The sequence below is a fragment of the Bactrocera neohumeralis genome, unplaced genomic scaffold (genome assembly GCF_024586455.1).
Source record: "Bactrocera neohumeralis isolate Rockhampton unplaced genomic scaffold, APGP_CSIRO_Bneo_wtdbg2-racon-allhic-juicebox.fasta_v2 ctg1799, whole genome shotgun sequence".
Classification (NCBI taxonomy): Eukaryota; Metazoa; Arthropoda; class Insecta; order Diptera; family Tephritidae; genus Bactrocera; species Bactrocera neohumeralis.
This window is the reverse complement of record NW_026089851.1, coordinates 3,586-27,581: the sequence shown is the minus strand read 5'-3', so window position 1 is coordinate 27,581 and position 23,996 is coordinate 3,586. Positions and strand designations below refer to the sequence as shown.

The 23,996-nt window shown below is 41.5% G+C and overlaps 3 pseudogenes; 2 read left to right on the top strand and 1 right to left on the bottom strand.

Moving 5' to 3' along the window:
* The first annotated feature begins 1,162 nt into the window (after positions 1-1,162).
* LOC126766595 (jerky protein homolog-like) lies at positions 1,163-2,041 on the top strand (annotated as a pseudogene).
* A 2,656-nt stretch (positions 2,042-4,697) lies between these two features.
* Positions 4,698-8,707, top strand: LOC126766594 (adenosylhomocysteinase-like; annotated as a pseudogene).
* LOC126766596 (small nucleolar RNA U3) lies at positions 7,031-7,233 on the bottom strand (annotated as a pseudogene).
* Positions 8,708-23,996: the final 15,289 nt, after the last annotated feature.

Genomic DNA, 23,996 nt, shown 5'->3' with positions numbered 1-23,996 from the left:
TAGCCTTTTATTTATTTTACTATTATATAACGAGCTGTGAAATGAAATAAAAGCATTTACTTTTTTAATATAGGAGCTGTAAAATGCACTGAATGCAATTGTTTTTATTTAATAGAGTAATGTAGGGCATATTTTGAATAATGCATTGCTCTCCTCCTCAAGTAATATCGCTGCCGCTACTGATTCCATGTTAGTGTTTAAAAAAAAAACGCGATATAATTTCTTTATTTTAATAAATCCACAATAATTTGTGTATTTTTGCTTTGTTGTGTTTCATTTTTACACGTTTCAAGGCAAACAGCTGACTGCGAAAGAGCTACAGCTCTTCCTCTTCTTCTTTCAATCCAATCGTAACTCAGAATACCTATTTTCGATTCAGACGGAGCGTAGAGCGGGAACGTAATCGAAATGCAGAATAGGGCTGATTATGTATATGTATATTATGTATATTGCTGTGATAAATTTAATTTCTATTAGTAAGAAAAATATTTATTTGTATAGTATACGATGTTAAAAGGCATACATCTTCTATCCTATTTTGTGTATCTGCACATGCTCATATGAGTGTATGTTCAGGAGAATCACGCAAAAGTTAACTCGCGAGTAAGTTAAACCTTCGGCTAAGTTTACCGATTTTGAGCGTCCACGTACTGCTCTAAAAAGTTAACTTTGGGTTAACTTTTTTGAGCTTTTCTATTTTTTCAAACCCAACCGTTTGTTTGGCAAGAAAAACAAGCTCGGGTATTCCCCTCATTGCTATGTATTCCCCGAATTTCTATGTAAAAAATTATAGTCGGTGTCGCGAGGTACATACATACGTAGTGTGTCATGAGCGTTTAAACTTGCGAGTTGTTTATGGTTAGTGTGTTAAAAAATGCCAACAAAGCAGAGAAAATCATTGCAAATCAGATTAAATTCGCATCAAAAAGCTGAGATTTTACGAAAACTCGATGAAGGTATTCATGGAAATCGATTGGCGTTGAATTATAATGTATCTAAGGCGGCCATCTCAAAAATAAAGAAAAAACGTCATGAAATTTTGGAGGCAGTGGCAAACACACATGAAGTTGCAACCAAGAAAACTTTACATAAATCGGAATATCCCGTTCTTGAGGCAAGGTTGTGTAAATGGTTCTTAAGCCAAAGACAGCGTAATTGTGCAATGAGTGGTCCAATTTTAAAGGCAAGAGTCAAGCTCGAATTTGCCAAATTGCACACAGGAAAACAATTTCAATGAGATGGATGGCTTGCAAATTTCAAGAAAATATTCGGTATTCGCCACTTAAAAATTTGTGGGGAAATCCTCTCAAGCGACAAGTCAGCCGTTCATTCATAATTTGCGGGCAAAAATGAATGAAATGGAAATTTCGGACATGCAGCTTTATAACGCAGATGAATCTGGATTATTTTATCGTTTCCTGCCCGATAAAACATTTGTCGCGGCAAACGAAAAGACGGCACCTGGCCGAAAAATAGCAAAGGATAGAATCACATTTATGTTGTGTGCGAACGCAAATGGTTCGCATAAGTTGAAACCATTGATAATTGGTAAATCCGCAAACCCCCGTTGCTTCAAGGGGTTTGAAAACCCATTGGAATATGCTAACTCGCAAAAGTCTTGGAAGAATTCAGAGCTATTCTTCCGCTGGTTCCATTATTCCTTTATTAAGCAGGTAAATTTATTTTTTCTATCCTTTAAAATTTTTAAGTGTGCCAAAATATTTGTCAGGTTGGCCAATTTTCTGCTGAAAATAATTTACCACCAAGGGCATTGTTGCTGATTGACAACTGTACTGCACATAAGCCAACTGACAAGTTACAGTCAGATGATGGAAACATTGCGGCAATGCTTTTACCACCTAACGTGACAGCTGTTTTCCAGCCCATGGATCAAAATCAAATAAGACTGGTCAAGTTCGAATACCGGGCTAAACTGTTATGGAACATTGTAGCACAAGAAAACATTCCGGTTGAGAATATTTTGAAAGGACATTCAATTCGTGATACCATCTTGCTGCTTAAATTAGCATGGGATGAATAGGAGGATGGAGTCATGTGTAGAAGTTCACGCAAGTGAGGAAAGTTCTCTGATCGCCATTGGAGGATGGAGTCATGTGTAGAAGTTCACGCAAATGAGGAAAGTTCTCTGATCGCCATTCACTTGGGAGTGGCCAAAAACGATTCTTTTACACATGGCTGAAGCAGCTCACTACTTCCGGTCTTTGACCAAGTATCCTCTGGGTAGCCTAAGAACATCCGTTCGAAGGCGAGCTAATGTGACAAGGCGAAACATCCCCTACATAGGGTTGTGCGCTGGGTATGGGACCCGCCACGTAAAAATACACCCCCAATGGAACTAAGCAACAAGCCTCGGATGAGAGACCCCCCTTTTGATGACGATCATGGCAAACGAAATAAGGACTACGATTTGAGGGCATGCTCCTGGAATGTCCGGACCCTTAATTGGGAAGGTGCTGCTGCCCAGCTGGTTGATGTCCTCGCGAAAATAAAGGCTGACATCACCACCGTCCAAGAAATGCGATGGACGGGACAAGGACATAGACGAATAGGTCCTCGTGACATTTACTACATTGGCCATATAAAGGAGCGCAAGTTTGGTGTTGGATTCGTGGTGGGAGAGAGACTCCGTCGTCGAGTACTATCATTCACTCCGGTGAATGAACGTCTAGCCAAAATCCGTATCAAAGCGAGGTTCTTCAACATATCGCTGATTTGCGCCCACGCCCCGACGGAAGAGAAGGACGATGTGACCAAAGATGCCTTCTATGAGCGCTTGGAGCGCGCTTATGAGAGCTGCCCCCGCCACGATGTCAAAATCGTGCTTGGCGACTTTAACGCCAAGGTGGGCAAAGAAGGTAGCTACAGTCGGTAAATTCAGCCTCCACAACGAAACTTCCCCACATGGGTTAAGGCTGATTGACTTCGCCCGGGGTCCGAAATATGGTTATCTGTAGTACTAGATTCCAGCATAAAAAGATTCATCAAGCTACCTGGCTGTCTCCGGATCGAAAAACTACCAACCAGATCGATCATGTTGTGATACACGGAAGACACGTCTCCAGTGTTTTAGATGTGCGTGCGCTCCGAGGTCCTAACATCGACTCGGACCACTATCTTGTTGCAGCCAAGATTCGCACCCGCCTCTGTGCAGCAAAAAACGCACGCCAACAAACACAAAGAAGGTTCGACGTCGAGAAGCTGTCATCACAACAGACAGCCGACGGGTTTTCTACTCGGCTTGCACTCCTGCTCTCTGAGAGCACTCGTCAACAACTCGGTATAAGGGAACTGTGGGACGGCATTTCAAATTCCTTACGTACAGCTGCAACCGAAGCCGTTGATTTTCGGAAAGTGCAAAAGAACAGCTGGTACGACGAGGAGTGCCGTGTCACAGCGGAGAGAAAACAGGCTGCCTACCTCGCAACGTTACGATCAACCACAACACGTGTGGGATGGGATAGATGCCGAGAGTTGGAAAGGGAAGCGAGACGCATTTGCAGACAGAAAAAGAAAGAGGCTGAAATGCGTGAGTACGAAGAGCTTGATAAGCTGGCCGACAGGGGTAATGCTCGAAAGTTCTACGAAAAAATGCGGCGGCTTACAGAAGGTTTCAAGACCGGAACATACTCTTGTAGAACCCCCAAAGGTGATCTAGTCACTGATGCCCAGAGCATAGTTAAATTATGGAGGGAACACTTCTCCAGCCTGCTGAATGGCAGTGAACGCACAACACCAGAAGGAGAACCCGATTCCCCAATCGATGACGATGGAGCAGACGTTCCATTACCCGACCATGAAGAAGTTCGAATAGAAATTGCCCGCCTCAAGAACAACAAAGCAGCAGGGGCCGACGGACTGCCGGCGGAGCTATTCAAACACGGCGGCGAAGGACTAATAGGGAGCATGCATCAGCTTCTTTGTAAAATATGGTCGGACGAAAGCATGCCCAATGCATAAAAAAGGAGACCCCATAATCTGCGCCAACTACCGTGGGATTAGCCTCCTCAACATCGCATATAAGGTTCTATCGAGCGTATTGTGTGAAAGATTAAAGCCCACCGTCAACAAACTGATTAGACCTTATCAGTGTGGCTTCAGACCTGGAAAATCAACAACCGACCAGATATTCACCATGAGCCAAATCTTGGAAAAGACCCGTGAAAGAAGAATCGACACACACCACCTCTTCGTCGATTTCAAAGCTGCTTTCGACAGCACGAAAAGGAGCTGCCTTTATGCCGCGATGTCTGAATTTGGTATCCCCGCAAAACTAATACGGCTGTGTGAACTGACGTTGAGTAACACCAAAAGCTCCGTCATGATCGGGAAGGACCTCTCCGAGCCGTTCGATACCAAACGAGGTTTCAGACAAGGCGACTCCCTATCGTGCGAGTTCTTCAACTTGCTTCTGGAGAAAATAGTTCGAGCTGCAGAACTAAATAGAGAAGGTACCATCTTCTATAAGAGTGTACAGCTGCTGGCGTATGCCGATGATATTGATATCGTCGGCCTCAACACCCGCGCCGTTAGTTCTGTTTTCTCCAGGCTGGATAAGGAAGCACAGAAAATGGGTCTGGCAGTGAACGAGGGCAAAACGAAATATCTTCTGTCATCAAACAAACAGTCGTCGCACTCGCGACTCTCTCACGCTCTCACGTCACTGTTGACAGAATCCAATGTGGTTTAACGTGGGTATCTGCCTAAGGAGGCTCCAATCCACGGTGTTTTCTATTACTAGAAATACACAGATCAAAACAATGCGTTGATCATCGCCCCAAAGCATGAGTGCGCGCACCCGCATCATACCTCGGAGAACCAAAGCATGAGTGCTGGCATATACACTTACACTTTGGTTCCAAATTGAAAGGGTGGGACTCCCTTTCCACCTTGGTCAGGTGCGAGGCCCATCTAAAGCCTCTGCGGTACTCTGGGTCCGGCACGTCACTGTTGACAGTCATAATTTTGAAGTTGTAGATAATTTCGTCTATTTAGGAACCAGCATTAACACCACCAACAATGTCAGCCTGGAAATCCAACGCAGGATTGCTCTTGCCAACAGGTGCTACTTCGGACTGAGTAGGAAATTGAAAAGTAAAGTCCTCTCTTGACGAACAAAAGCTAAATTCTATAAGTCGCTCATAATTGCCGTCGCTTGGGCGATGACAACAACCGATAAGTCGACGTTACGAGTTTTCGAGAGAAAAATTCTGCGAAAGATTTATGGTCCTTTGCGCATTGGCCACGGCGAATATCGCATTCGATGGAACGATGAGCTGTACGAGATATAAGACGATATCGACATAGTTCAGCGAATTAAAAGACAGCGGCTACGCTGGCTAGGTCATGTTGTCCGGATGGATGAAAACACTCCAGCTCTGAAAGTATTCGACGCAGTACCCGCCGGGGGAAGCAGAGGAAGAGGAAGACCTCCACTCCGTTGGAAGGACCAAGTGGAGAAGGACCTGACTTCGCTTGGAATATCCAATTGGCGCCACGTAGCGAAAAGAAGAAACGACTGGCGCGCTGTTGTTAACTCGGCTATAATCGCGTAAGCGGTGTCTACGCCAATTAAGAAGAAGAAGAATTGCCAAGAGCTGTGCTTATAAAAGCTTGGAAAAATATAAAACAGTGGGACAGTGATCAATACGACAGCGAAGACAAAATTCCATTGCTTACATTGATTAGATGAAATAGTTCTCACGATGATACACTTTGAGAGGTACAATCGTTATTGTCCAAGGTGGGTGGTGTTGACGTCAGCAGTGAAGACATCGAAAAGTGGAACGACAATCAAAATACGGAAGATGATGAAGATTTCGAAGTGTCTGACAATGAAGATGAAGAACCAGTTGTCGAGGAAGATATGCAACAACAGAAAGTCAGTTTTTCCGAAGCAGTTGAATGCATCGATACCTTGATAAAGTGGTATGAAAACAATAATGATGCAAATCAGATATCACATCTTATTAATATGCGTACGAGAATTGTCAGGAGCTATTACACAAAAGAAAAGAAGCAAACAAGTTTTGACCGCTTCTTCAAACCTGCCCTTACAAATTAATATGTACATATGTATGCATGTATAATGTGAAAAAGTACAAACTAAATCTAAGTTTATGTTTTGTTAAGAGTAAAAGTCAGTCATCCACCAAAATTATGTTTATTTCCGTGTTTTTTTTTCAAAATCGAAACCTCCTTGGAAAAGTTAATATTTCGGAAAAGTAAAACACCCTTGGGACATTTTGGTTAACTTTTTCGCGATTCTACTGTATACGCATGTGCGCGTTCAGAAATTGAAATCATATTTTCATCACTTATCAATGTACTTATTACATATGCGCGCATTGACTTGCATGTTCATACATTCATATATACTTATATGTACATATATTTGCATGCATTGCCGAATAATGCACAAGCATACAAACATACATATGCTTACACATATGAATATGTCACCAACAAAAAATTGATCTTCACAAGTCAATATGGCAGCCAAATTGGCGAAGAACAAGTGTAGTAAATTTTACAACAAAAACGATTTCATTCATGAACGCAGGCGCAAATTCCACAAGCGATCTCGCTTCATTCATAAAAACAGAGGCCGTAACATCTCCCTGATCATACCTTTGCCTACAAGTCGTCTTTTCGCGACAATGGCAAAAGCTAAAAATCATAAATTGCACAACTTTCTGGTGCTTCTCGCAAAAATCTGCGTCGATATGTATTCACGATCATACGTATACATACATACATATTTACGCATGTTTGTAGGCGAAGCTGCTACAGCGGCATGGGGTGACAATCGGCGGCCATTACATTACTTATGCCATAGAAATTCTATTGCTACGAATATGGAAATGACAACGAAATAATGCAAATATGCATATTTCTAAAGGTCATTAATTTCTTTGAAGAAATGAAAGGAATGAATGATCCTGAGAAGTATAGTCTTAACTTTTCAACGGCCAACGCAGAGCATTTCAAAAGGAATTTATTCACTAAAATCACCACTCAGAAGTCGTTTTATCCGTTGTAAAGGAAAGATTTTCGAAAAAACATCATTTCTAATATGCCACAAGACAAAATTAGAAATGAACTTCTAACCCTAAGGCTGTCAGATAAAACGAAAATACTTCGTCATCGCCGGTCGATTTCCTAAAAATGTAAATGAAGACTAACTACAGAAATGATCCTGTAAAGTATAGCCTTAATTTTTCAACGGCCAACGTAGAGTATTTCAACCAAAATATACGCAAAATAGTTGAGAATTCGCAGAAATGAAAGACAAACGAAAGAAAAAGAAGCATAACTTCAATAATGCACAAGCATACAAACATACATATGCGCAGCAGCAGCAAGGAAAGAGGTAAAAAATCGCCGATTTTTACCATTGTATATTTCTTTCATGCATAACCAAACCATAATTAGGACAACGAAATACAAGTGTCAATGGTGGTGTTGGTGGCAAGCGCTTGAAAAGTTACGACGAGCACGTAGGTTCGAATCCCAACAGAATTTATTTTTAATTGAATGTGTCACCAACCAAAAATTGAAACATTGTTCTACAAAAACAACAACAGAATAAGCATGGCAACATTGTGTTGTTGGTAGAAAAGCCGAGCTGTGCCGACAGAAACGAACAAACGATCGCCGATTGTCACCGCTTCGCTTGCTGCTCGAACATCTTCGCAGACAAGGTTGCGTAGATTCATATTCAGCAAGGGTGCGCAACCTGAATCTATCGCAACCTTTTCCGAACTCGTATAAGAAGTATAACTTCAAAAAAATATTTCTGGAGTATTTTTTGAAAAAGAGTGCCGGTTGGGTTGACTTGGACAGCGTGGGATAGAATTGTCCACATCGATCTAGTTCAATATTTGGTTGAAAGGCAGCAAATATCAAGTTCAAGTCAAGGATTTGAACGAAGAAACTACAACCGATGTGAACAATTTATATAAATTGGTGAAGGAGAGACGTCTCGGTGCGCCAGCCATCCACATCAACGACTCGGTGGCCAAGAGTACATTCTGTAATCTTATGGTTGTCGCGAGTAGTTAATTGATGGTATAAAACGGCCCACCGATGTGATGATTGCTGGCAAAGTGTGCTGTGTTGCTGGATATGTGATAATGACAAAAGTTGTGCATAACCTCTGCGTAGTTTCGGCGGAATCGTTTTTATCACCGAAAAAGATTATATCATTGCTTTGCAAGCGGCTATGAAGTAACCACCATGGAGCAAGCATTCAAAGGAGCTATTATCTTCATAACAACAACTGTTTGCAAGGACATCATTACTGGCGCACATTTTGAACACATGCCCGACGATACGATCGTTTGTAATATTGGTAATTTCGATTGTGAAATCGACGTCGCATTTTTGAATGCAACGTCAAAGAGAAAATTATTATCAAACCCCAAGTCTATCGTTATACACTATCCAATGGTAATCATATTATTTTGTTGACCGAAGGACGCCTGGTAAATTTGGGCTTCGCGCACGGTCATCTCAGCTTGAGATGTTCAACTCCTTCAGAAATCAAGTGGTGGTACAAATCGAATTGGAGATCAAGGCTGACAAATACAACATAAATTTGCATATGTTGCCGAAAATATTCGATGAAGAGATCACCAGTTTACACTTGGAGAAATTGGGCATACGACCTGAAAAGTCCCGTGATTAAATTCGAAACACTTGGACTTAGAATGGCATAATATGGTGCATTATTGCATGAGTACTGACAACCTAATTCTATTAATAGTTGGTGCAGTCATCGTAACACTAGTCCTACAACGCATCTGTAATTCAGCAAGGCACTAAGGCACTCATTTCCGCTAGGAGGACATATCTTACGAAATTAATTATTAACATTAGCAAATGAAAATTATATTAAAAATTTAAAATGTATACAATAAAAAGGAGCTTATATTAGAAAAATTATTACGAGTTCGATCCGCCAATCTTGTAAAGAAAAATGTAATTAGCATGCCCAAGATATATAAATACTTGAATTATTTTGAAGTGTAAACACTTCAACGTGGGCAGTATGTTCAGATTTCTGAACAGTTCTTAACGGCTACATTTGTAAATGAGATATTTTTGTAAATCTGTGTAGAAACAGATATCATATTTCAAATATTTATATGCATTATCGCTAACACATAAAAATACAGTCATAAATATAAATATGTATGTACAAATACCCATTGCAATGCTACATGGTATGGTGGGGCTGAGCTCAGGCTACTACCGGGGTCACAGCTGGCGGATAGTGGACGGCCTACGCTAAGTAGGTTAGCTGCGAATAGTAATACGCAGCCCCCGACCAAGAGCTGCAGGAGAGCAGGGCTTGGCTCAAAACGCCTAATATGCCCAATGAACCTCCGGCGAAGAGGCGAGAAGATGCCGCCTTTAAATAAGCGTCCACAACCCCCACCGGGGTTGCACCGAGGGAGAACCTACCCACGAGAGGGAGGCAACAAAGCGACGAGGGAACCATAAAGTAAGCAGCACCAAAAGTGCACAGACGACGGCGAAAACCCTGGGCAGCGCCCATCAGAATCGAGGCCAGTAAGGTTCTGATTATGGAATACTGGAAACAAATAATGGATTAGTTTAAAAAAGGGCTGGTGAGGGCAGTATTCTATCACCTCAGTAGGTAAGAGTGGCATCTTACCGAAATGGTTGGCAGGCTAATACTGCTCTCGCCTCCGTCTCGTTAAAACCCTGGCAAGTCTTCAAGTACGTTCAATGCACGTCGCCAAAATTTTTTTGGCCGTACATGTTCAGTTGAGACGAGCTCTTGATTCGTGCCTGAACCTGGCTCTGGACACAAGCTCCCATAAGGACTTGTGTCAACCCTGGCGTGGCCTCCCTGCCTGCATAGATAACCACGAGGTTCAACAAGGGCAACTGTTACAACGTGCGGAGATAGCGGCTTGAAGCGGAGACCCACTAGATATAAAATGAGTACACCACAACAACAACAAAAACACCAACAGAAGGAACAACATAAAGAACAACAAAACAAAGATGCCCAAGACGAGGAATACGGGACCGTGTTCCGCAGAAGTAGTAGGATGCTTAGATCCCCTATACTGACCATCACTCCCAAACAACTCGAAAAAGCTGGAGAAAAGTTAGCCTTAAAAGAAACTCCTGTCACACAGGAACCACCAGCAAAACAAACAGAAGAGAAGAACACCCCAGTGTCCACCACAGTAGGACCTCAAAACTCGCCGAAACAGGAGTACATCACTCAAATGAGACGAGCAGAAGAGGAATATTTGAAAAAATGTAAGAGTATTGTACAAATCATGAAGACGGCGATGGCAAAGCAAAACAACGTCAGCTTGGATGTCAAGAACGGAGCGGCACAGCTGGACGAACTCTTTGATGTAATGAAGAGTTACCGCAGAAACTGGCTCATCGCAGAAAACGAGAAAAGACGCGGACTTCTAAGCAGACGGATCACGACCCCAGAGCCAACAACCTCGAAGCGGCGGGCGACAAGCCCAGTGGAGCCTCGAGAAACAGTGCGACCAAGAAGCGAAAAGGACGGTCAGTGGCAGAAAGTCTTACCCAAGAAAACAAGGAAGACACTCACAACCGAAGGAACGGAAAACAAAAACCCAAAAGAGGGAGGACAACAAGGGAGGAATACCGTCTCAAACCAGAGAGCAAAAAGCAGGCCCAAACGACAATCGGAGGCCGTAATCATTAAGCCAGCAGAAGGAAACAGCTACGCCGAGGTCCTCAAGAATATCCGGAGCAAGGTAAACCTAATAGAAGCAGAGGTAAAAATCAAAGGGATCCGCAAAACAAGAGCCCGGGCTCTACTACTGCAGCTGGAGAAGGGACAATCCACAAAAGCCAGTTTCTGCGAGGCACTCAAGACCACCCTCCGAGAATCCGCAACTTTGGCCGACCTTAAGACAAAAGCCAATATAGAGATCAGAGACCTCGACTCCCTTTCAACAAAGGAGGAAGTAGCAGAGGCTGTAAAAAAAAGTGCTACAAGACTCCATCGGAGACTTGACGATAAGCATAACAGCACCGAACATAAGAGAGCAGGTCAGGGCATATATAACGCTCGACGAGGATATGGCTGACACACTGATGCGACAGGCACGCATAAAAATCGGCTGGGTCGACTGCAGGCTGCGACTGTAAGAAACCCCAAAAAGATGCTTTCGCTGCTTTGGGCCAGGGCATTTAACCTGGGACTGCAAAGGGCCCGATAGAAGAGGTGAAGGTGTTTGCATAAAATGCGGCCAACCAGGTCACAAAATGAAAGAGTGCTCCAAGCCTCCCTCATGCTGCCTCTGCGTGGAGGCAAAACACGAAAAATTTTACCATATCCCGGGCTCCGCAAAATGTATGGTATATAGAAAATACCAAAACAATTGAATATCTTACAGGCCAACATGCATAGATGCAAGGCTGCTGACGCACTACTCTCGCAAATGGTGATGGATTCCAAGAAAATCTCGACAATATTGAGGACACAGCCAGGTCTATAGAAGGTCAACTAATAATCGCCGGAGACCTAAATTCCAAAGCCGTAGAGTGGGGTATGCCAAATACGGATTCGAGGGGAAAGCGCATCCTAGAAATGGCTGCGCGTCTAAGTCTAATAGTGCTCAACACGGGAAATGCAACCACGTTTAGAAGACCGAGATGCGAGGAAACTACACCAGACATCACATATCATCAGAACGCTTGACAGGTTCAATAAAGAAATGGAAAGTCCTGGAGGACTACACTGGTAGCGATCACCAGTACATTTCCTTCACTATCGATACTGGAACAAACGCTAACCAGTACAGGAAAAAGACTGCAACACGGAAGTGGAACATTTCGAAGCTAAAAACTTCGAAACTAATCTCTGCAATAGACGACCAAAACCCATCTAGCAGCTCCCCAAATAATGCAAAAGATATTGTCGAGCACACAATGTTTAATATAACAAGAGCCTGTAAAAAATCAATGCCCAAGGCTTCCCACAGCAAACATAAGGCAGCAGTCTACTGGTGGACTGAAAATATCGCCCAACTCAGACGCACATGCCTCCGCCTTCGCAGATTCTACACGAGATCCAGGCGCAGAGGAGCCGCATCCCAAGAAGCCGAGCAATACAAAGCAGCATAAAAGGAGCTGAAGCACGCCATCGACGATAGCAAAACGAAAAAATGGTAGGAATTACGCGAGGATATAAACAGAAACCCCTGGGGACTCGGATATAAAGTAGTTATGAAGAAACTCGGCGCTCGAGCAATGCCGCCTGACTTAACCGCTGCCAAAATGGATCACATCGTGAACGCGCTATTCCCCACACACGAAAGCAGGGCTAGTGATCCAGAACAAACACTAAGATCTGCGCAAATCCCCCTGTTCACCCTTGAAGAGCTGCAGTTAGCCACTGGCAAGCTCAAGGCCAACAAATCACCTGGCCCGGACGGGATCCCAGCAGAAATCCTCAAAATAATCGCTGCAGAGCGCCCGGCAGTACTACTGAACATGTACAACGCCTGCCTTGAAACCGGAATATTCCCTGAACCATGGAAGAAACAACGGCTAGTGTTAATCAGTAAGGGAAAGGGAGACCCCAATTCGCCATCAGCATACCGTCCTCTATGCATGCTTGACACAGCGGGAAAGCTTTACGAAAGCCTAATAAAAGCCAGACTCGAAGCGGCCATTAACGAAGCTGGAGGATTGTCCCCTAGACAACATGGTTTCAGACCCGGCAGATCAACAATAGGAGCCATAAAATGCGTCGTCGAAAGCGCAGAACGTAGATGGCATAAATATAAAAGAATAGTATTACTGGCGACTCTAGATGTGCGAAACGCTTTCAACAGTGCTAGATGGGTGAACATGATTGACGTTCTCGGAAAAAGCTTCAAGATATCCGACTACCTCAGGGCTGTGGTGCGGAGCTACCTTAGCAACAGAAAACTGCTGTATGAAACTGAAGAAGGGTCACGACAAATACAGTAGCAGCACAAGGATCCATTCTAGGCCCAGACTTATAGAACATTAGCTACGACGCTATATTAAAACTAGAAATGCCAGACGAATCATATTTAATTGGCTACGCGGACGACATTGCGGCAGTAATCACAGCAAGGGACACGGAAGAAGCGCGAAGAAAGCTGAATCAGGTCATGATACGGACGCAAACATGGCTCGACACACACAACCTCCAGCTCGCTACGGAGAAAACAGAGCTACTGCTGCTAACAAACAAGCACATACCTCTCGAGATAAGAATGCACACAACTAAGGATATTCTTAGGACGCAGAGAGCAGTAAACTACCTAGGTGTAAGACTGGACCTCAGACTAACCTTCTGGGTTCAAATCCAGCACGCCGCAGGAAAAGCAGCAAAGGTCACCTCTCAACTGAGCCGATTAATGGCCAACATAGGGGGCCCCAGCCAAGAAAAGAGAAAGCTCCTAATGTCGACGACAATAAGCGTCTTACTATACGGAGCCGATATCTGGGCAGACGCTCTTAAAAAGGAAAACCGGCTTAAGATAATGGCCAGAGTGCACCGCACCGCAGCCCTCAGAGTTGCATCAGCGTACCGGACAGTATCAGGCGATGCAATTCTAGTTATAAGCGATATTATTCGATAACTCTTGCTTACACATTTTGTTCGCATGATATTTACATTGCTGAAATGGATGTCTCCAGCGATGATACCGACTTTAGTCCAGTTCGTCGTAAACAATTGCGCTTGTTATCAAGTAGCGACGAATAATTATGTAGCTATGTAAATATTTTTTCCCTATTTCTATTCTAATTTTTCTGTTCTTAGTTCTGGACTAACAGATTTCTTTTGTTTTTTGCTTAATCTACCAATTTTTCACCTGTATGAATTATGTATCTTAAGTTTTAATGCTCAATAAAATGCCATACTATGAACATACAATTTGTATGCATATCTGAAATTTTACGGTTTTTCGAAGTAAATATATGTAGCTCGTTATTTCATCTTACACGGTTTTTAGATGATATGGAACGTATCCCCCATTTTACTATAGGAAACGCCTCTTTTTTTATACGGCTTTTCTTTTACACGGATTTCTGAGGAACGTATCTACCGTGTAAAAAAAGAGTTGGGTGCATCTCCTCTTTTTATTTTCCACATAAACGCAAGACTTTTTTGACAACCCAATATTTGTTTTAATGTTCGCGCCCGATTTTTGTTTTGTTTTTAGGTTTCACGCGTTTGTGTTGTTTCTTTTTTTGTTTGTTGAAATTATTTTATATACGGATTGGACTTCGTTCAAACAAATACTTCGGACTAAAATAAAGTGTCCGAAAACCACAACAATTGAACAACTGGAGTTAGAAGTTAACACATTTACGAAAGAAGTTCAACAAGCAGCTTGGGATAATACTCCGGAGTTAAAGCGGAAATTTGTAGGTTCAAATTACCCCAAAGAAATAAAAATCCTTCTAATTAAGAAAAGAAAGTTACGACAGAAATGGCAAAAAACCCGCTCACCACTTGTCAAAACCAACCTTAATAAGGTAACAGCAGAATTAAAACAAGATTTTGTTGTTAAAATGTTAAGAATGAGTCAATTAATAAATATTTATCTCAACTATCCGCTGACAAAAAAGATGATTACTCACTCTGGAAAAGTACAAAGTATCTGAAACTCCAATAAGTCACGTTGCACCACTAAAACTTGCTTACAATACATGGGCTAGAAATGATTGTGATAAAGCTAATGCATTTGCAAAACACCTAGCTGAAACCTTTCGTCCAAACGAGAATAGTGAAATCGCATTCTTCAGTGGCATTCAACAGGATAATGCAACAATCCCAGCAATCACCATTTGTGAACATAAAAGTGAAATTAAAAAGCTTAAAGTTAAGAAAGCAGCTAGCTTCGATTTAATTACAGCTGAAGTGTTAAAGAAGTTACCATACAAATGTTTTCGGAAGCTCACCTATCGTTTCAATGCAGCAATCCGTCTGACATATTTTCCAAACCTTTGGAAAGTTGGCGAAGTTGTTATGGTTCCTATGCCAGGAAGGAATCCTCACGTAGTCTCGTCATATAGTCCAATTTCACTACATCCACAAATCTCAAAACTTTTTGAAAAATTAATTTATCTAAGATTAAAACCTATAATCGACGAAAATCAGTTAATCCCATCGCATCATTTCGGTTTTAGAAATAAGCATTCAACAATAGAACAAATTCACAGAATAACATCAGAAATAGAAAAATCCCTTGAGGAAGGAAACATATGCTCAGCTGTATTTCTTGACGTTGCACAAGCGTTTGACATGATATGGCACGAAGGCCTTATGCAAAAACTAAAATCATGTCTTCCGGTTGACTATTGTGCTCTTTTAGAATGGTAATGAGATTTTTCGGTGTAAAACAAGGAAATGAGTTCTCTAAACTAAAAGAAATTGAAGCAGGAGTTCCTCAGGGAAGTATCTTAGGTCCACTTTTATATATTCTGTATACACGAGACTTACCGTTAGCACCAAAAAGTATGGCTGCCTCTTTTGCTGATGACACCGCAATACTATGCGTCGAAAAAACAGCAGAAAAAGCTGCGCTAAACCTGCAACATGCAATCAACTCTGTAGTAGGCTGGACTAAAAAATGAAGAATAAAACTAAACGGTGGCAAATCGGTTCATGTAAATTTTACAAACAAAATAATCACTTATCAACCTATAAGTATTCTAGATGTCTGCATACCATACGCAAATACAGCAAAATATCTTGGCATCACGCTCGATGCTAGTTACGTTGGAAAGAACATATTAAAATAAAAAGGATTGAACTTAATCTGAAATTGTCTAAAATAAAATGGCTAATTGGGCGAAGGTCAAACCTGTCCATACACAACAAATTACTTCTTTATAAACAAATAATCAAGCCGATATGGTCATATGGTGCGCAACTGTGGGGATGTGCCAATGATGGCGGTATTAATATTATACAACGTTTTCAAAACAAGGTGCTAAGAGGCATTGTAAATGCCCCTTGGTACTGCAGAAATACTGATATTCATCGAGACTTAAGGATGAATAGAGTCGCCGAAGAAATAAGGAGTCAGGCAGATGCCCACTACAAAAGGCTTAATGCACAAGTGAACGAGGAGGCAAGAAATTTTCTTTTAGACACATGCCTCTCTGGTCGATTTTGTCGAAAAAAACCACATAGCTTAGTTCGAAGCTAAAATATAAAGGAATTTATTATATACCATATATGTATGAATATTACTATTTATTTCTATGTAATTTGTTTTTAAGATATTCAAATCAAACTGCTCGTTAGTTTTTAAAACTAGTTGTAGTGATTTCAAACATTGTTAAAGTTTTAAAAGTGTTTGTAATAAAAAAAAGTAAGTATACATATAAACACTGCAATGTTCTGCACTTTCTTTGTTCCTTTTTTGTTTTCTATTATAAAGTACTCTGCAGTTTGAGTTGAATTTTCGCTTTGGACCTGAAGTGGCACCTTCTTAACGCTACTATCACTTCATTTCCACAACACTCTATGACTTCATATTCCGTGGAGTCAAACGTGGGCGTAAGTTTATGTGAGGTCACAATGTTGCGAAGTAATACTTTGTCTCCCGGCTTTATATCAGATGGTTTTGCGATACGGGTCGTATCCCCCTTCCTTTTCCCTTTTTGTTTATTTATCATATCCAAGTCTCGCGCTGCCGAGTCTAAAATATCATCAGATATATCTTGTATCCCCGGTATCTTGTCTCGAATCGTGCGGTTAAACATCAGTTCAGTTGGTGCGGATCCGGTAGTACCATGAGGGGTAACATTATACATTAAAATGAATTTTTCAAGTTCTTTTAGACAGTTAAGCTTTTTTGAATGGGCGATTTTCAAGCGTTTCACCAACGACTTATTCATATTTTCAACTTCGCCGTTTGCTTGAGGCCAATAGGGTGGTGTCGTGATTAGGGCGATGTTGTTATCTTTGCAATATTTTCTAAACTCTGTGCTAATAAATTGCCTTTTGTTATCTGCTCTTAATGATTTAGGTAATCCTAAGGACAAAAAATTGCTTGTAAAGCGTTAATTATTTCATCAGAGGTAATTTTTCTCAAGAATTTTATTTCTTGGTAGCGTGAATAATAATCAATTAAAACGAGTAGATATTCGTTATTCGGTAGGTGTCCCAACAGGTCTGTAGCTACACATTGCCAAGGGCCATTTGGAAATACATGCCTTTGCATCGGCGCAGGATTATTTGGACGTGAAACCATTAAACAGTCACGACAATTCTTATAACGGCTTATGATCGGTGACCAATTCAAAGTCTAGTCCTACTAAGTAGTAATAGAATCTCTCGACAGCCTATACAAGCGCCAAACTTTCTTTTTCTGTTTGAGAATATCTTTTTTCTACCTCCGAAAGGCATTTACTGGCAAAAGAAATAATATTCGGTTCATTGTTAGAATTGAACTGTATAAGGACTGTACCCAAAGCCACAGGACTCGTATCCGTAATAACCCTTGTTTTATTTGAGGGATCAAAATATGATAAGGTGGGTATGTTTGATAAAAGATGTTTCAGTTTTGCAAAAGCGTTTTGTTGTGTGGGGCCCCATATAAATTTTGCATCTAACTTAAGTAGCTTTCTCAGGGGCTCTGTCGTATCAGCCATTTATATCGGATAAATTTTCCGATGTACGTGATGAGGCCAAGAAAGCTTCTTGTTTCTTCTTTTGTTTGCGGTGCTCTAAACTCCAAAATTGTTTTAATTTCCGGAAATATACCTACATCCGACAATACGTGACCAAAAAATTTAAGTTTTCTTGCCCCCTAAACGCATTTTTCATCATTGAGTAAAACATTGTTGTTCTTCAAAACCTTAAATACATTTTTAACGGCTGAGTCATGATCTTTTTCCGATTTCCCATATACGATAATATCGTCTAAATAATTCAAGCAATTTTGACACGTCGAGAGTAGCTCCTCGAAAACCCGCTGAAATATTTCTGGGGAGGAATTGATGCCAAACATTAATCTTTTGTAACGAAACAAACCTTTATGTGTTATGAATGTTGTAATTTCTCGACTTGATTCTTCAAATTCCAATTGGTGATACGCCCATTTAAGATCAAGTCGAGAATATATTATTGCATCGCTCAGTTTCGTCATAAAGGTATCGAACGTGGGCAGAGGGTAGTTTTCTCGTAGCACAGCTTTCTTGGCCCTACGCATATCGACGCAAAGACGCATTTCACCATGATCTTTTAGAACTACGACAATTGGTGAGATCCATTGAGTTGGACCCCTAACTGGCTCTATGATATCCTTGGCTACCGCTTTTTCTACATAATTCCTTCTCAACTTGTTTCTCTAGGGCAACTGGAATGCGACGTAAATGCTGTTTGACTGGTTTAAAGGACTTATCAAATGATAGCTTTATCTTAGTATTGAAAGTTTTCGGAAACGGTTCTATTTTCTCAATTCTGTTTACGTCAAGCCCCAATATCAATACCTTGAGTTGAATGGTAGTATCTCGGCCGAGAAGAGATTGTTTCCCATCTTTTATTACATAAAAAGTAGCTATAACTTCCGTACCCTTTCTCACCCCTTTTGGTGCCTCGAAAACTTATAAGACTGTTAAAACTTTATTAGCTGCATAACCTTTAAATTGATTTGCTGACTCCGTGCGGATGTTCCACATGGTTGCTTTACTGGCATTCAACGCATTCCAAACGTCTTGACCTAACAAGTTAAAACTAGATCCTGAATCTATTATCATAGGGACAGTATGTCCACCAATGTGGCAACTTATCAACTCGTTCGTCGATTCGCACGATTCCAATTGAAGGCAATCATATTCATAGGGAATCATCTGATGAGTCGTTGTTAACTTTTTCGATACACCTAACTTTTGACGGATGTAATCGGCGCTGTTTCGAATTATTGTATTTTACGTCGCCGAGTTTTCTTTTTAAACTCTTTGTTTTGCATTTGCGTGAGTAATTCCCTATTAATCCACATTTATTGCATTTAGCATTTCTTGCTGGACAATTAATGTCAGAGCTCACGTGCCCCGCCTGACCACATCTACCACACTCAACCCCATTATTCCTGCTCCCTTTTGATTTTGCAACCACCCTGTTCCCTTCTTCACCCTCTTTTTTAGGCAACATGTCCTGCGATTGTTTATATATCTGCTCATGAATCTGGCAAGCATCAATAATTTCTTTCAAGTCGTGGAGCCCACGACTCAATGAGTTTATCTTTTAGAGCGATGTCTATTTCGCTTTTTGTTTCGCCAAAATGACTTTTAGAAGCTTGGTACCTCAAACGCAACAAGAAATTGTTAAAATTTTCGTTCTCCAAAGGCGCTATGTTTCTAAACATGTGTCTCTCAAATGACGAGTTTCGTTTTGGCGAAAAGAAATTATTTAATTTCTCGACTAAAATATTAAATACATCGACCGGCTGTTCAGTGTCAACTTCCACAATGGCCACAGGGATATTATAAATAACCTCTTGTAGTTGTGGCCCACCTAAGTGAAGCAGTTTGTTTCTTCGCTTTACCTCATTTGTAATATCTTCCGATTGAAGATACAGAGTAAACGACCTCAGCCATTTTTCCCACTCGCTTCGTAATAACGCCCTATCAATGCTATCGCACAGGAATGTTTTAATTTCGCTCATCTTCCTTGCTTTTATTTCTTCTTTAGCCAATTTAATGCCCCGGACAGAAGTATATTTTACCAGTTCAGTGGCTTTTAATTTCCAATTAAATGCTTTCCCAATTTAATGGCCACTGTATTTGTCGCTCAACAAACCAATTTAATGGGCAGCCTCTTTACTTATTCAGTTGCGCCAATTGAATGGCCTAAAAAAAAGAAACGTCAAATGTTTATTTCATTTTCTCGCCAAATTTCCAATCTAATGGAACAAACCTTTGCTTATTAGCTTGTTTACTTTTTTTTTTTTGTTTGCTACGTCTCTTATTGACAGTTGTGCTGGTTTGATGAATGTAGAGAAATATTTTCTCCTTCGCTATTTCATCAACTATGTATGAGTGTATCAACTCGTTGCTTCGAGTTGACAGTTGTGCTGATTTGCTATATGTAAAGAAATATCTTCTCCATCGCAATTACATCAACTATGTATATATGTATATCAACTCGCTGCTTTTGACTCGCCAAGAAAAATCCGATGCAGAAAAACAGATGCTATTATTTGCGTGGAAGAAATTAAACAAATTTTATTTTTTTTTCAACTGAAAGAAAATGTTCTGCTGCTACACATAATCCCATCCTCGTCGCCACTGTAAGAACCTACTTGTTTGCGTGAGTAATAAGACAATCGTGTATAGTATAATAATTTATTTTCTCGTCTCCACAGCTTCACAGTATAAAGCAGGAGTAAAGGGATGTTAAACTTATTCCAGTGTGAGAGCGCCTCAAAATTAGCGTTTTTTATAACATTTTCCATTATGGCCAGATTGAACAAAATTACAATTTTTGGGCATTTATCAACCCAATACCCAACATTTAGTATGAATAAAAATTACTAAATAGTGGTTATTTATTATATGGAGAAACTATTTACATCTTTTTAAAGAATATTATAACAACTGAATTTTGTCCTTTCAAAGCCCAATAATAGGATTTAAGCTTGTTAGCTCTCAATCATTAAATGTTTTTAATCATTTTCCATTGAAAATAAAACTATGATGCTTAAAATTACAAAACGTTTCATCAAATACCTTTAAATTTCACAAATTTATTTAATTTTCATTGTTTTACATTTTTTATAGGTGGTCTTGAACGATGCAACAAATCCCTCCGTTTACATATTTTTTTGGTAAAATTCCAATCTGGCCATCGCTCGTTTCCAATTGCTAAACGTCAAAACCTCCTGAACTCGATCAACTGTCAAAGTTTAGGTGGTTTTGACGTTTAGCAATTGTTCTCTCACTTCCAGTGAGAGAGGAGTTAAACATCTCTTTATCTCTGGTATAAAGTGTACTAATCTAGAATGTGTATACATGTACGTAATTTACTCGGTATTGGTAGGCTCTCGTTGTTCGCTCTCTGGTTCGGTTCTCCACACAGTATATGAATAAGTTTTTTGTTTTTTATTTGGTCATACTATATATGTATATTACAAGCAGACCCGGTCACGCGTTACTGTGGCTAAATTTTTTGTTATATTACATTGTAGTAAACTCTTCCTGGGAAACAGTTACCCCTTAATATAATGAAATTATTATGGATTGGAATTTGAAAGGGAAGTACTTTTAATACGATTGAACTAAATCTTCGTTGAATTTGGCAAGAGTTAATACAAAATAATTAATTAATTTTTTTTATTTAAATTTCTAACAAATAGTTTTAAATCTATATTTTGAATTATCAATATATTTAATCTCAATTTAATTTAGCTCTAATTCTTCTTCTTAATTGGCGTAGAAACCGCTTAAGCGATTATAGCCGAGTTAACAACAGCGCGCCAGTCGCTTCTTCTTCTCGCTACGTGGCGCCAATTGGATATTCCAAGCGAAGCCAGGTCCTTCTCCACTTGGTCCTTCCAACGGAGTGGAGGTCTTCCTCTTCCTCTGCTTCCCCCGGCGGGTACTGCGTCGAATATTTTCAGAGCTGGAGTGTTTTCGTCCATCCGGACAACATGACCTAGCCAGCGTAGCCGCTGTCTTTTAATTCGCTGAACTATGTCGATGTCGTCGTATATCTCGTACAGCTCATCGTTCCATCGAATGCGGTATTCGCCGTGGCTAACGCGCAAAGGACCATAAATCTTTCGCAGAACTTTTCTCTCGAAAACTCGCAACGTCGACTCATCCGTTGTTGACATCGTCCAAGACTCTGCACCATACAGCAGGACGGGAATTATGAGTGACTTATAGAGTTTGGTTTTTGTTTGTCGAGAGAGGACTTTGCTTCTCAATTGCCTACTCAGTCCGAAGTAGCACCTGTTGGCAAGAGTTATCCTGCGTTGGATTTCTAGGCTGACATTGTTGGTGGTGTTTACGCTGGTTCCAAGATAGACGAAATTATCTACGACTTCAAAGTTATGACTGTCAACAGTGACGTGAGTGCCAAGTCGCGAATGCGACGACTGTTTGTTTGATGACAGGAGATACTTCATCTTGCCCTCGTTCACTACCAGACCCATTTTCTGTGCTTCCTTGTCCAGCCTGGAGAAAGCAGAACTAACGGCGCGGGTGTTGAGGCCGATGATATCAATATCATCGGCATACGCCAACAGCTGTACACTCTTATAGAAGATGGTACCTTCTCTATTTAGTTCTGCGGCTCGAACTATTTTCTCCAAAAGCAGGTTGAAAAAGTCGCACGATAGGAATCGCCTTGTCTGAAACCTCGTTTGGTATCGAACGGCTCGGAGAGGTCCTTCCCGATCCTGACGGAGCTTTTGGTGTTACTCAACGTCAGTTTACACAGCCGTATTAGTTTTGCGGGGATACCAAATTCAGACATCGCGGCATAAAGGCAGCTCCTTTTCGTGCTGTCGAAAGCAGCTTTGAAATCGACGAAGAGGTGGTGTGTGTCGATTCTCTTTTCACGGGTCTTTTCCAAGATTTGGCGCATGGTGAATATCTGGTCGGTTGTTGATTTGCCAGGTCTGAAGCCACACTGATAAGGTCCAATCAGTTTGTTGACGGTGGGCTTTAATCTTTCACACAATACGCTCGATAGAACCTTATATGCGATGTTGAGGAGGCTAATCCCACGGTAGTTGGCGCAGATTGTGGGGTCTCCTTTTTTATGGATTGGGCATAGCACACTTAAATTCCAATCGTTGGGCATGCTTTCGTCCGACCATATTTTACAAAGAAGCTGATGCATGCACCTTATCAGTTCTTCGCCGCCGTGTTTGAATAGCTCGGCCGGCAATCCGTCGGCCCCTGCCGCTTTGTTGTTCTTCAGGCGGGCAATTGCTATTCGAACTTCTTCATGGTCGGGTAATGGAACGTCTGCTCCATCGTCATCGATTGGGGAATCGGGTTCTCCTTCTCCTGGTGTTGTGCGTTCACTGCCATTCAGCAGGCTGGAGAAGTGTTCCCTCCATAATTTAAGTATGCTCTGGGCATCAGTGACTAGATCACCTTTGGGGGTTCTACAGGAATACGCTCCGGTCTTGAAACCTTCCGTAAGCCGCCGCATTTTTTCGTAGAATTTTCGAGCATTACCCCTGTCGGCCAGCTTATCAAGCTCTTCGTACTCACGCATTTCAGCCTCTTTCTTCTTCTGTCTACAAATGCGTCTCGCTTCCCTCTTCAACTCTCGGTATCTATCCCATCCCGCACGTGTAGTGGTCGATCGTAACGTTGCGAGGTAGGCAGCCTGTTTTCTCTCCGCTGCGACACGGCACCCTTGTCGTACCAGCTGTTCTTTTGCACTTTCCGAAAACCAATGGTTTCGGTTGCAGCTGTACGTAAGGAGTTTGAAATGCCTGCGTTTGAGTTGTTGACGAGTGCTCTCAGAGAGCAGGAGTGCAAGCCGAGTAGAAAATCGTTCGGCTGTCTGTTGTGATTGCAGCTTCTCGACGTCGAACCTTCCTTGTGTTTGGTGGCGCGCGTTTTTTGCTGCACAGAGGCGGGTGCGAATCTTAGCTGCAACAAGATAGTGGTCCGAGTCGATGTTAGGACCTCGGAGCGCACGCACATCTAAAACACTGGAGACGTGTCTTCCGTCTATCACAACATGATCGATCTGGTTGGTAGTTTTTCGATCCGGAGACAGCCAGGTAGCTTGATGAATCTTCTTATGCTGGAATCTAGTACTACAGATAACCATATTTCGGGCCCCGGCGAAGTCAATCAGCCTCAACCCATTTGGGGATGTTTCGTCGTGGAGGCTGAATTTACCGACCGTAGTGCCAAATATACCTTCTTTGCCCACCCTGGCGTTAAAGTCGCCAAGCACGATTTTGACATCGTGGCGGGGG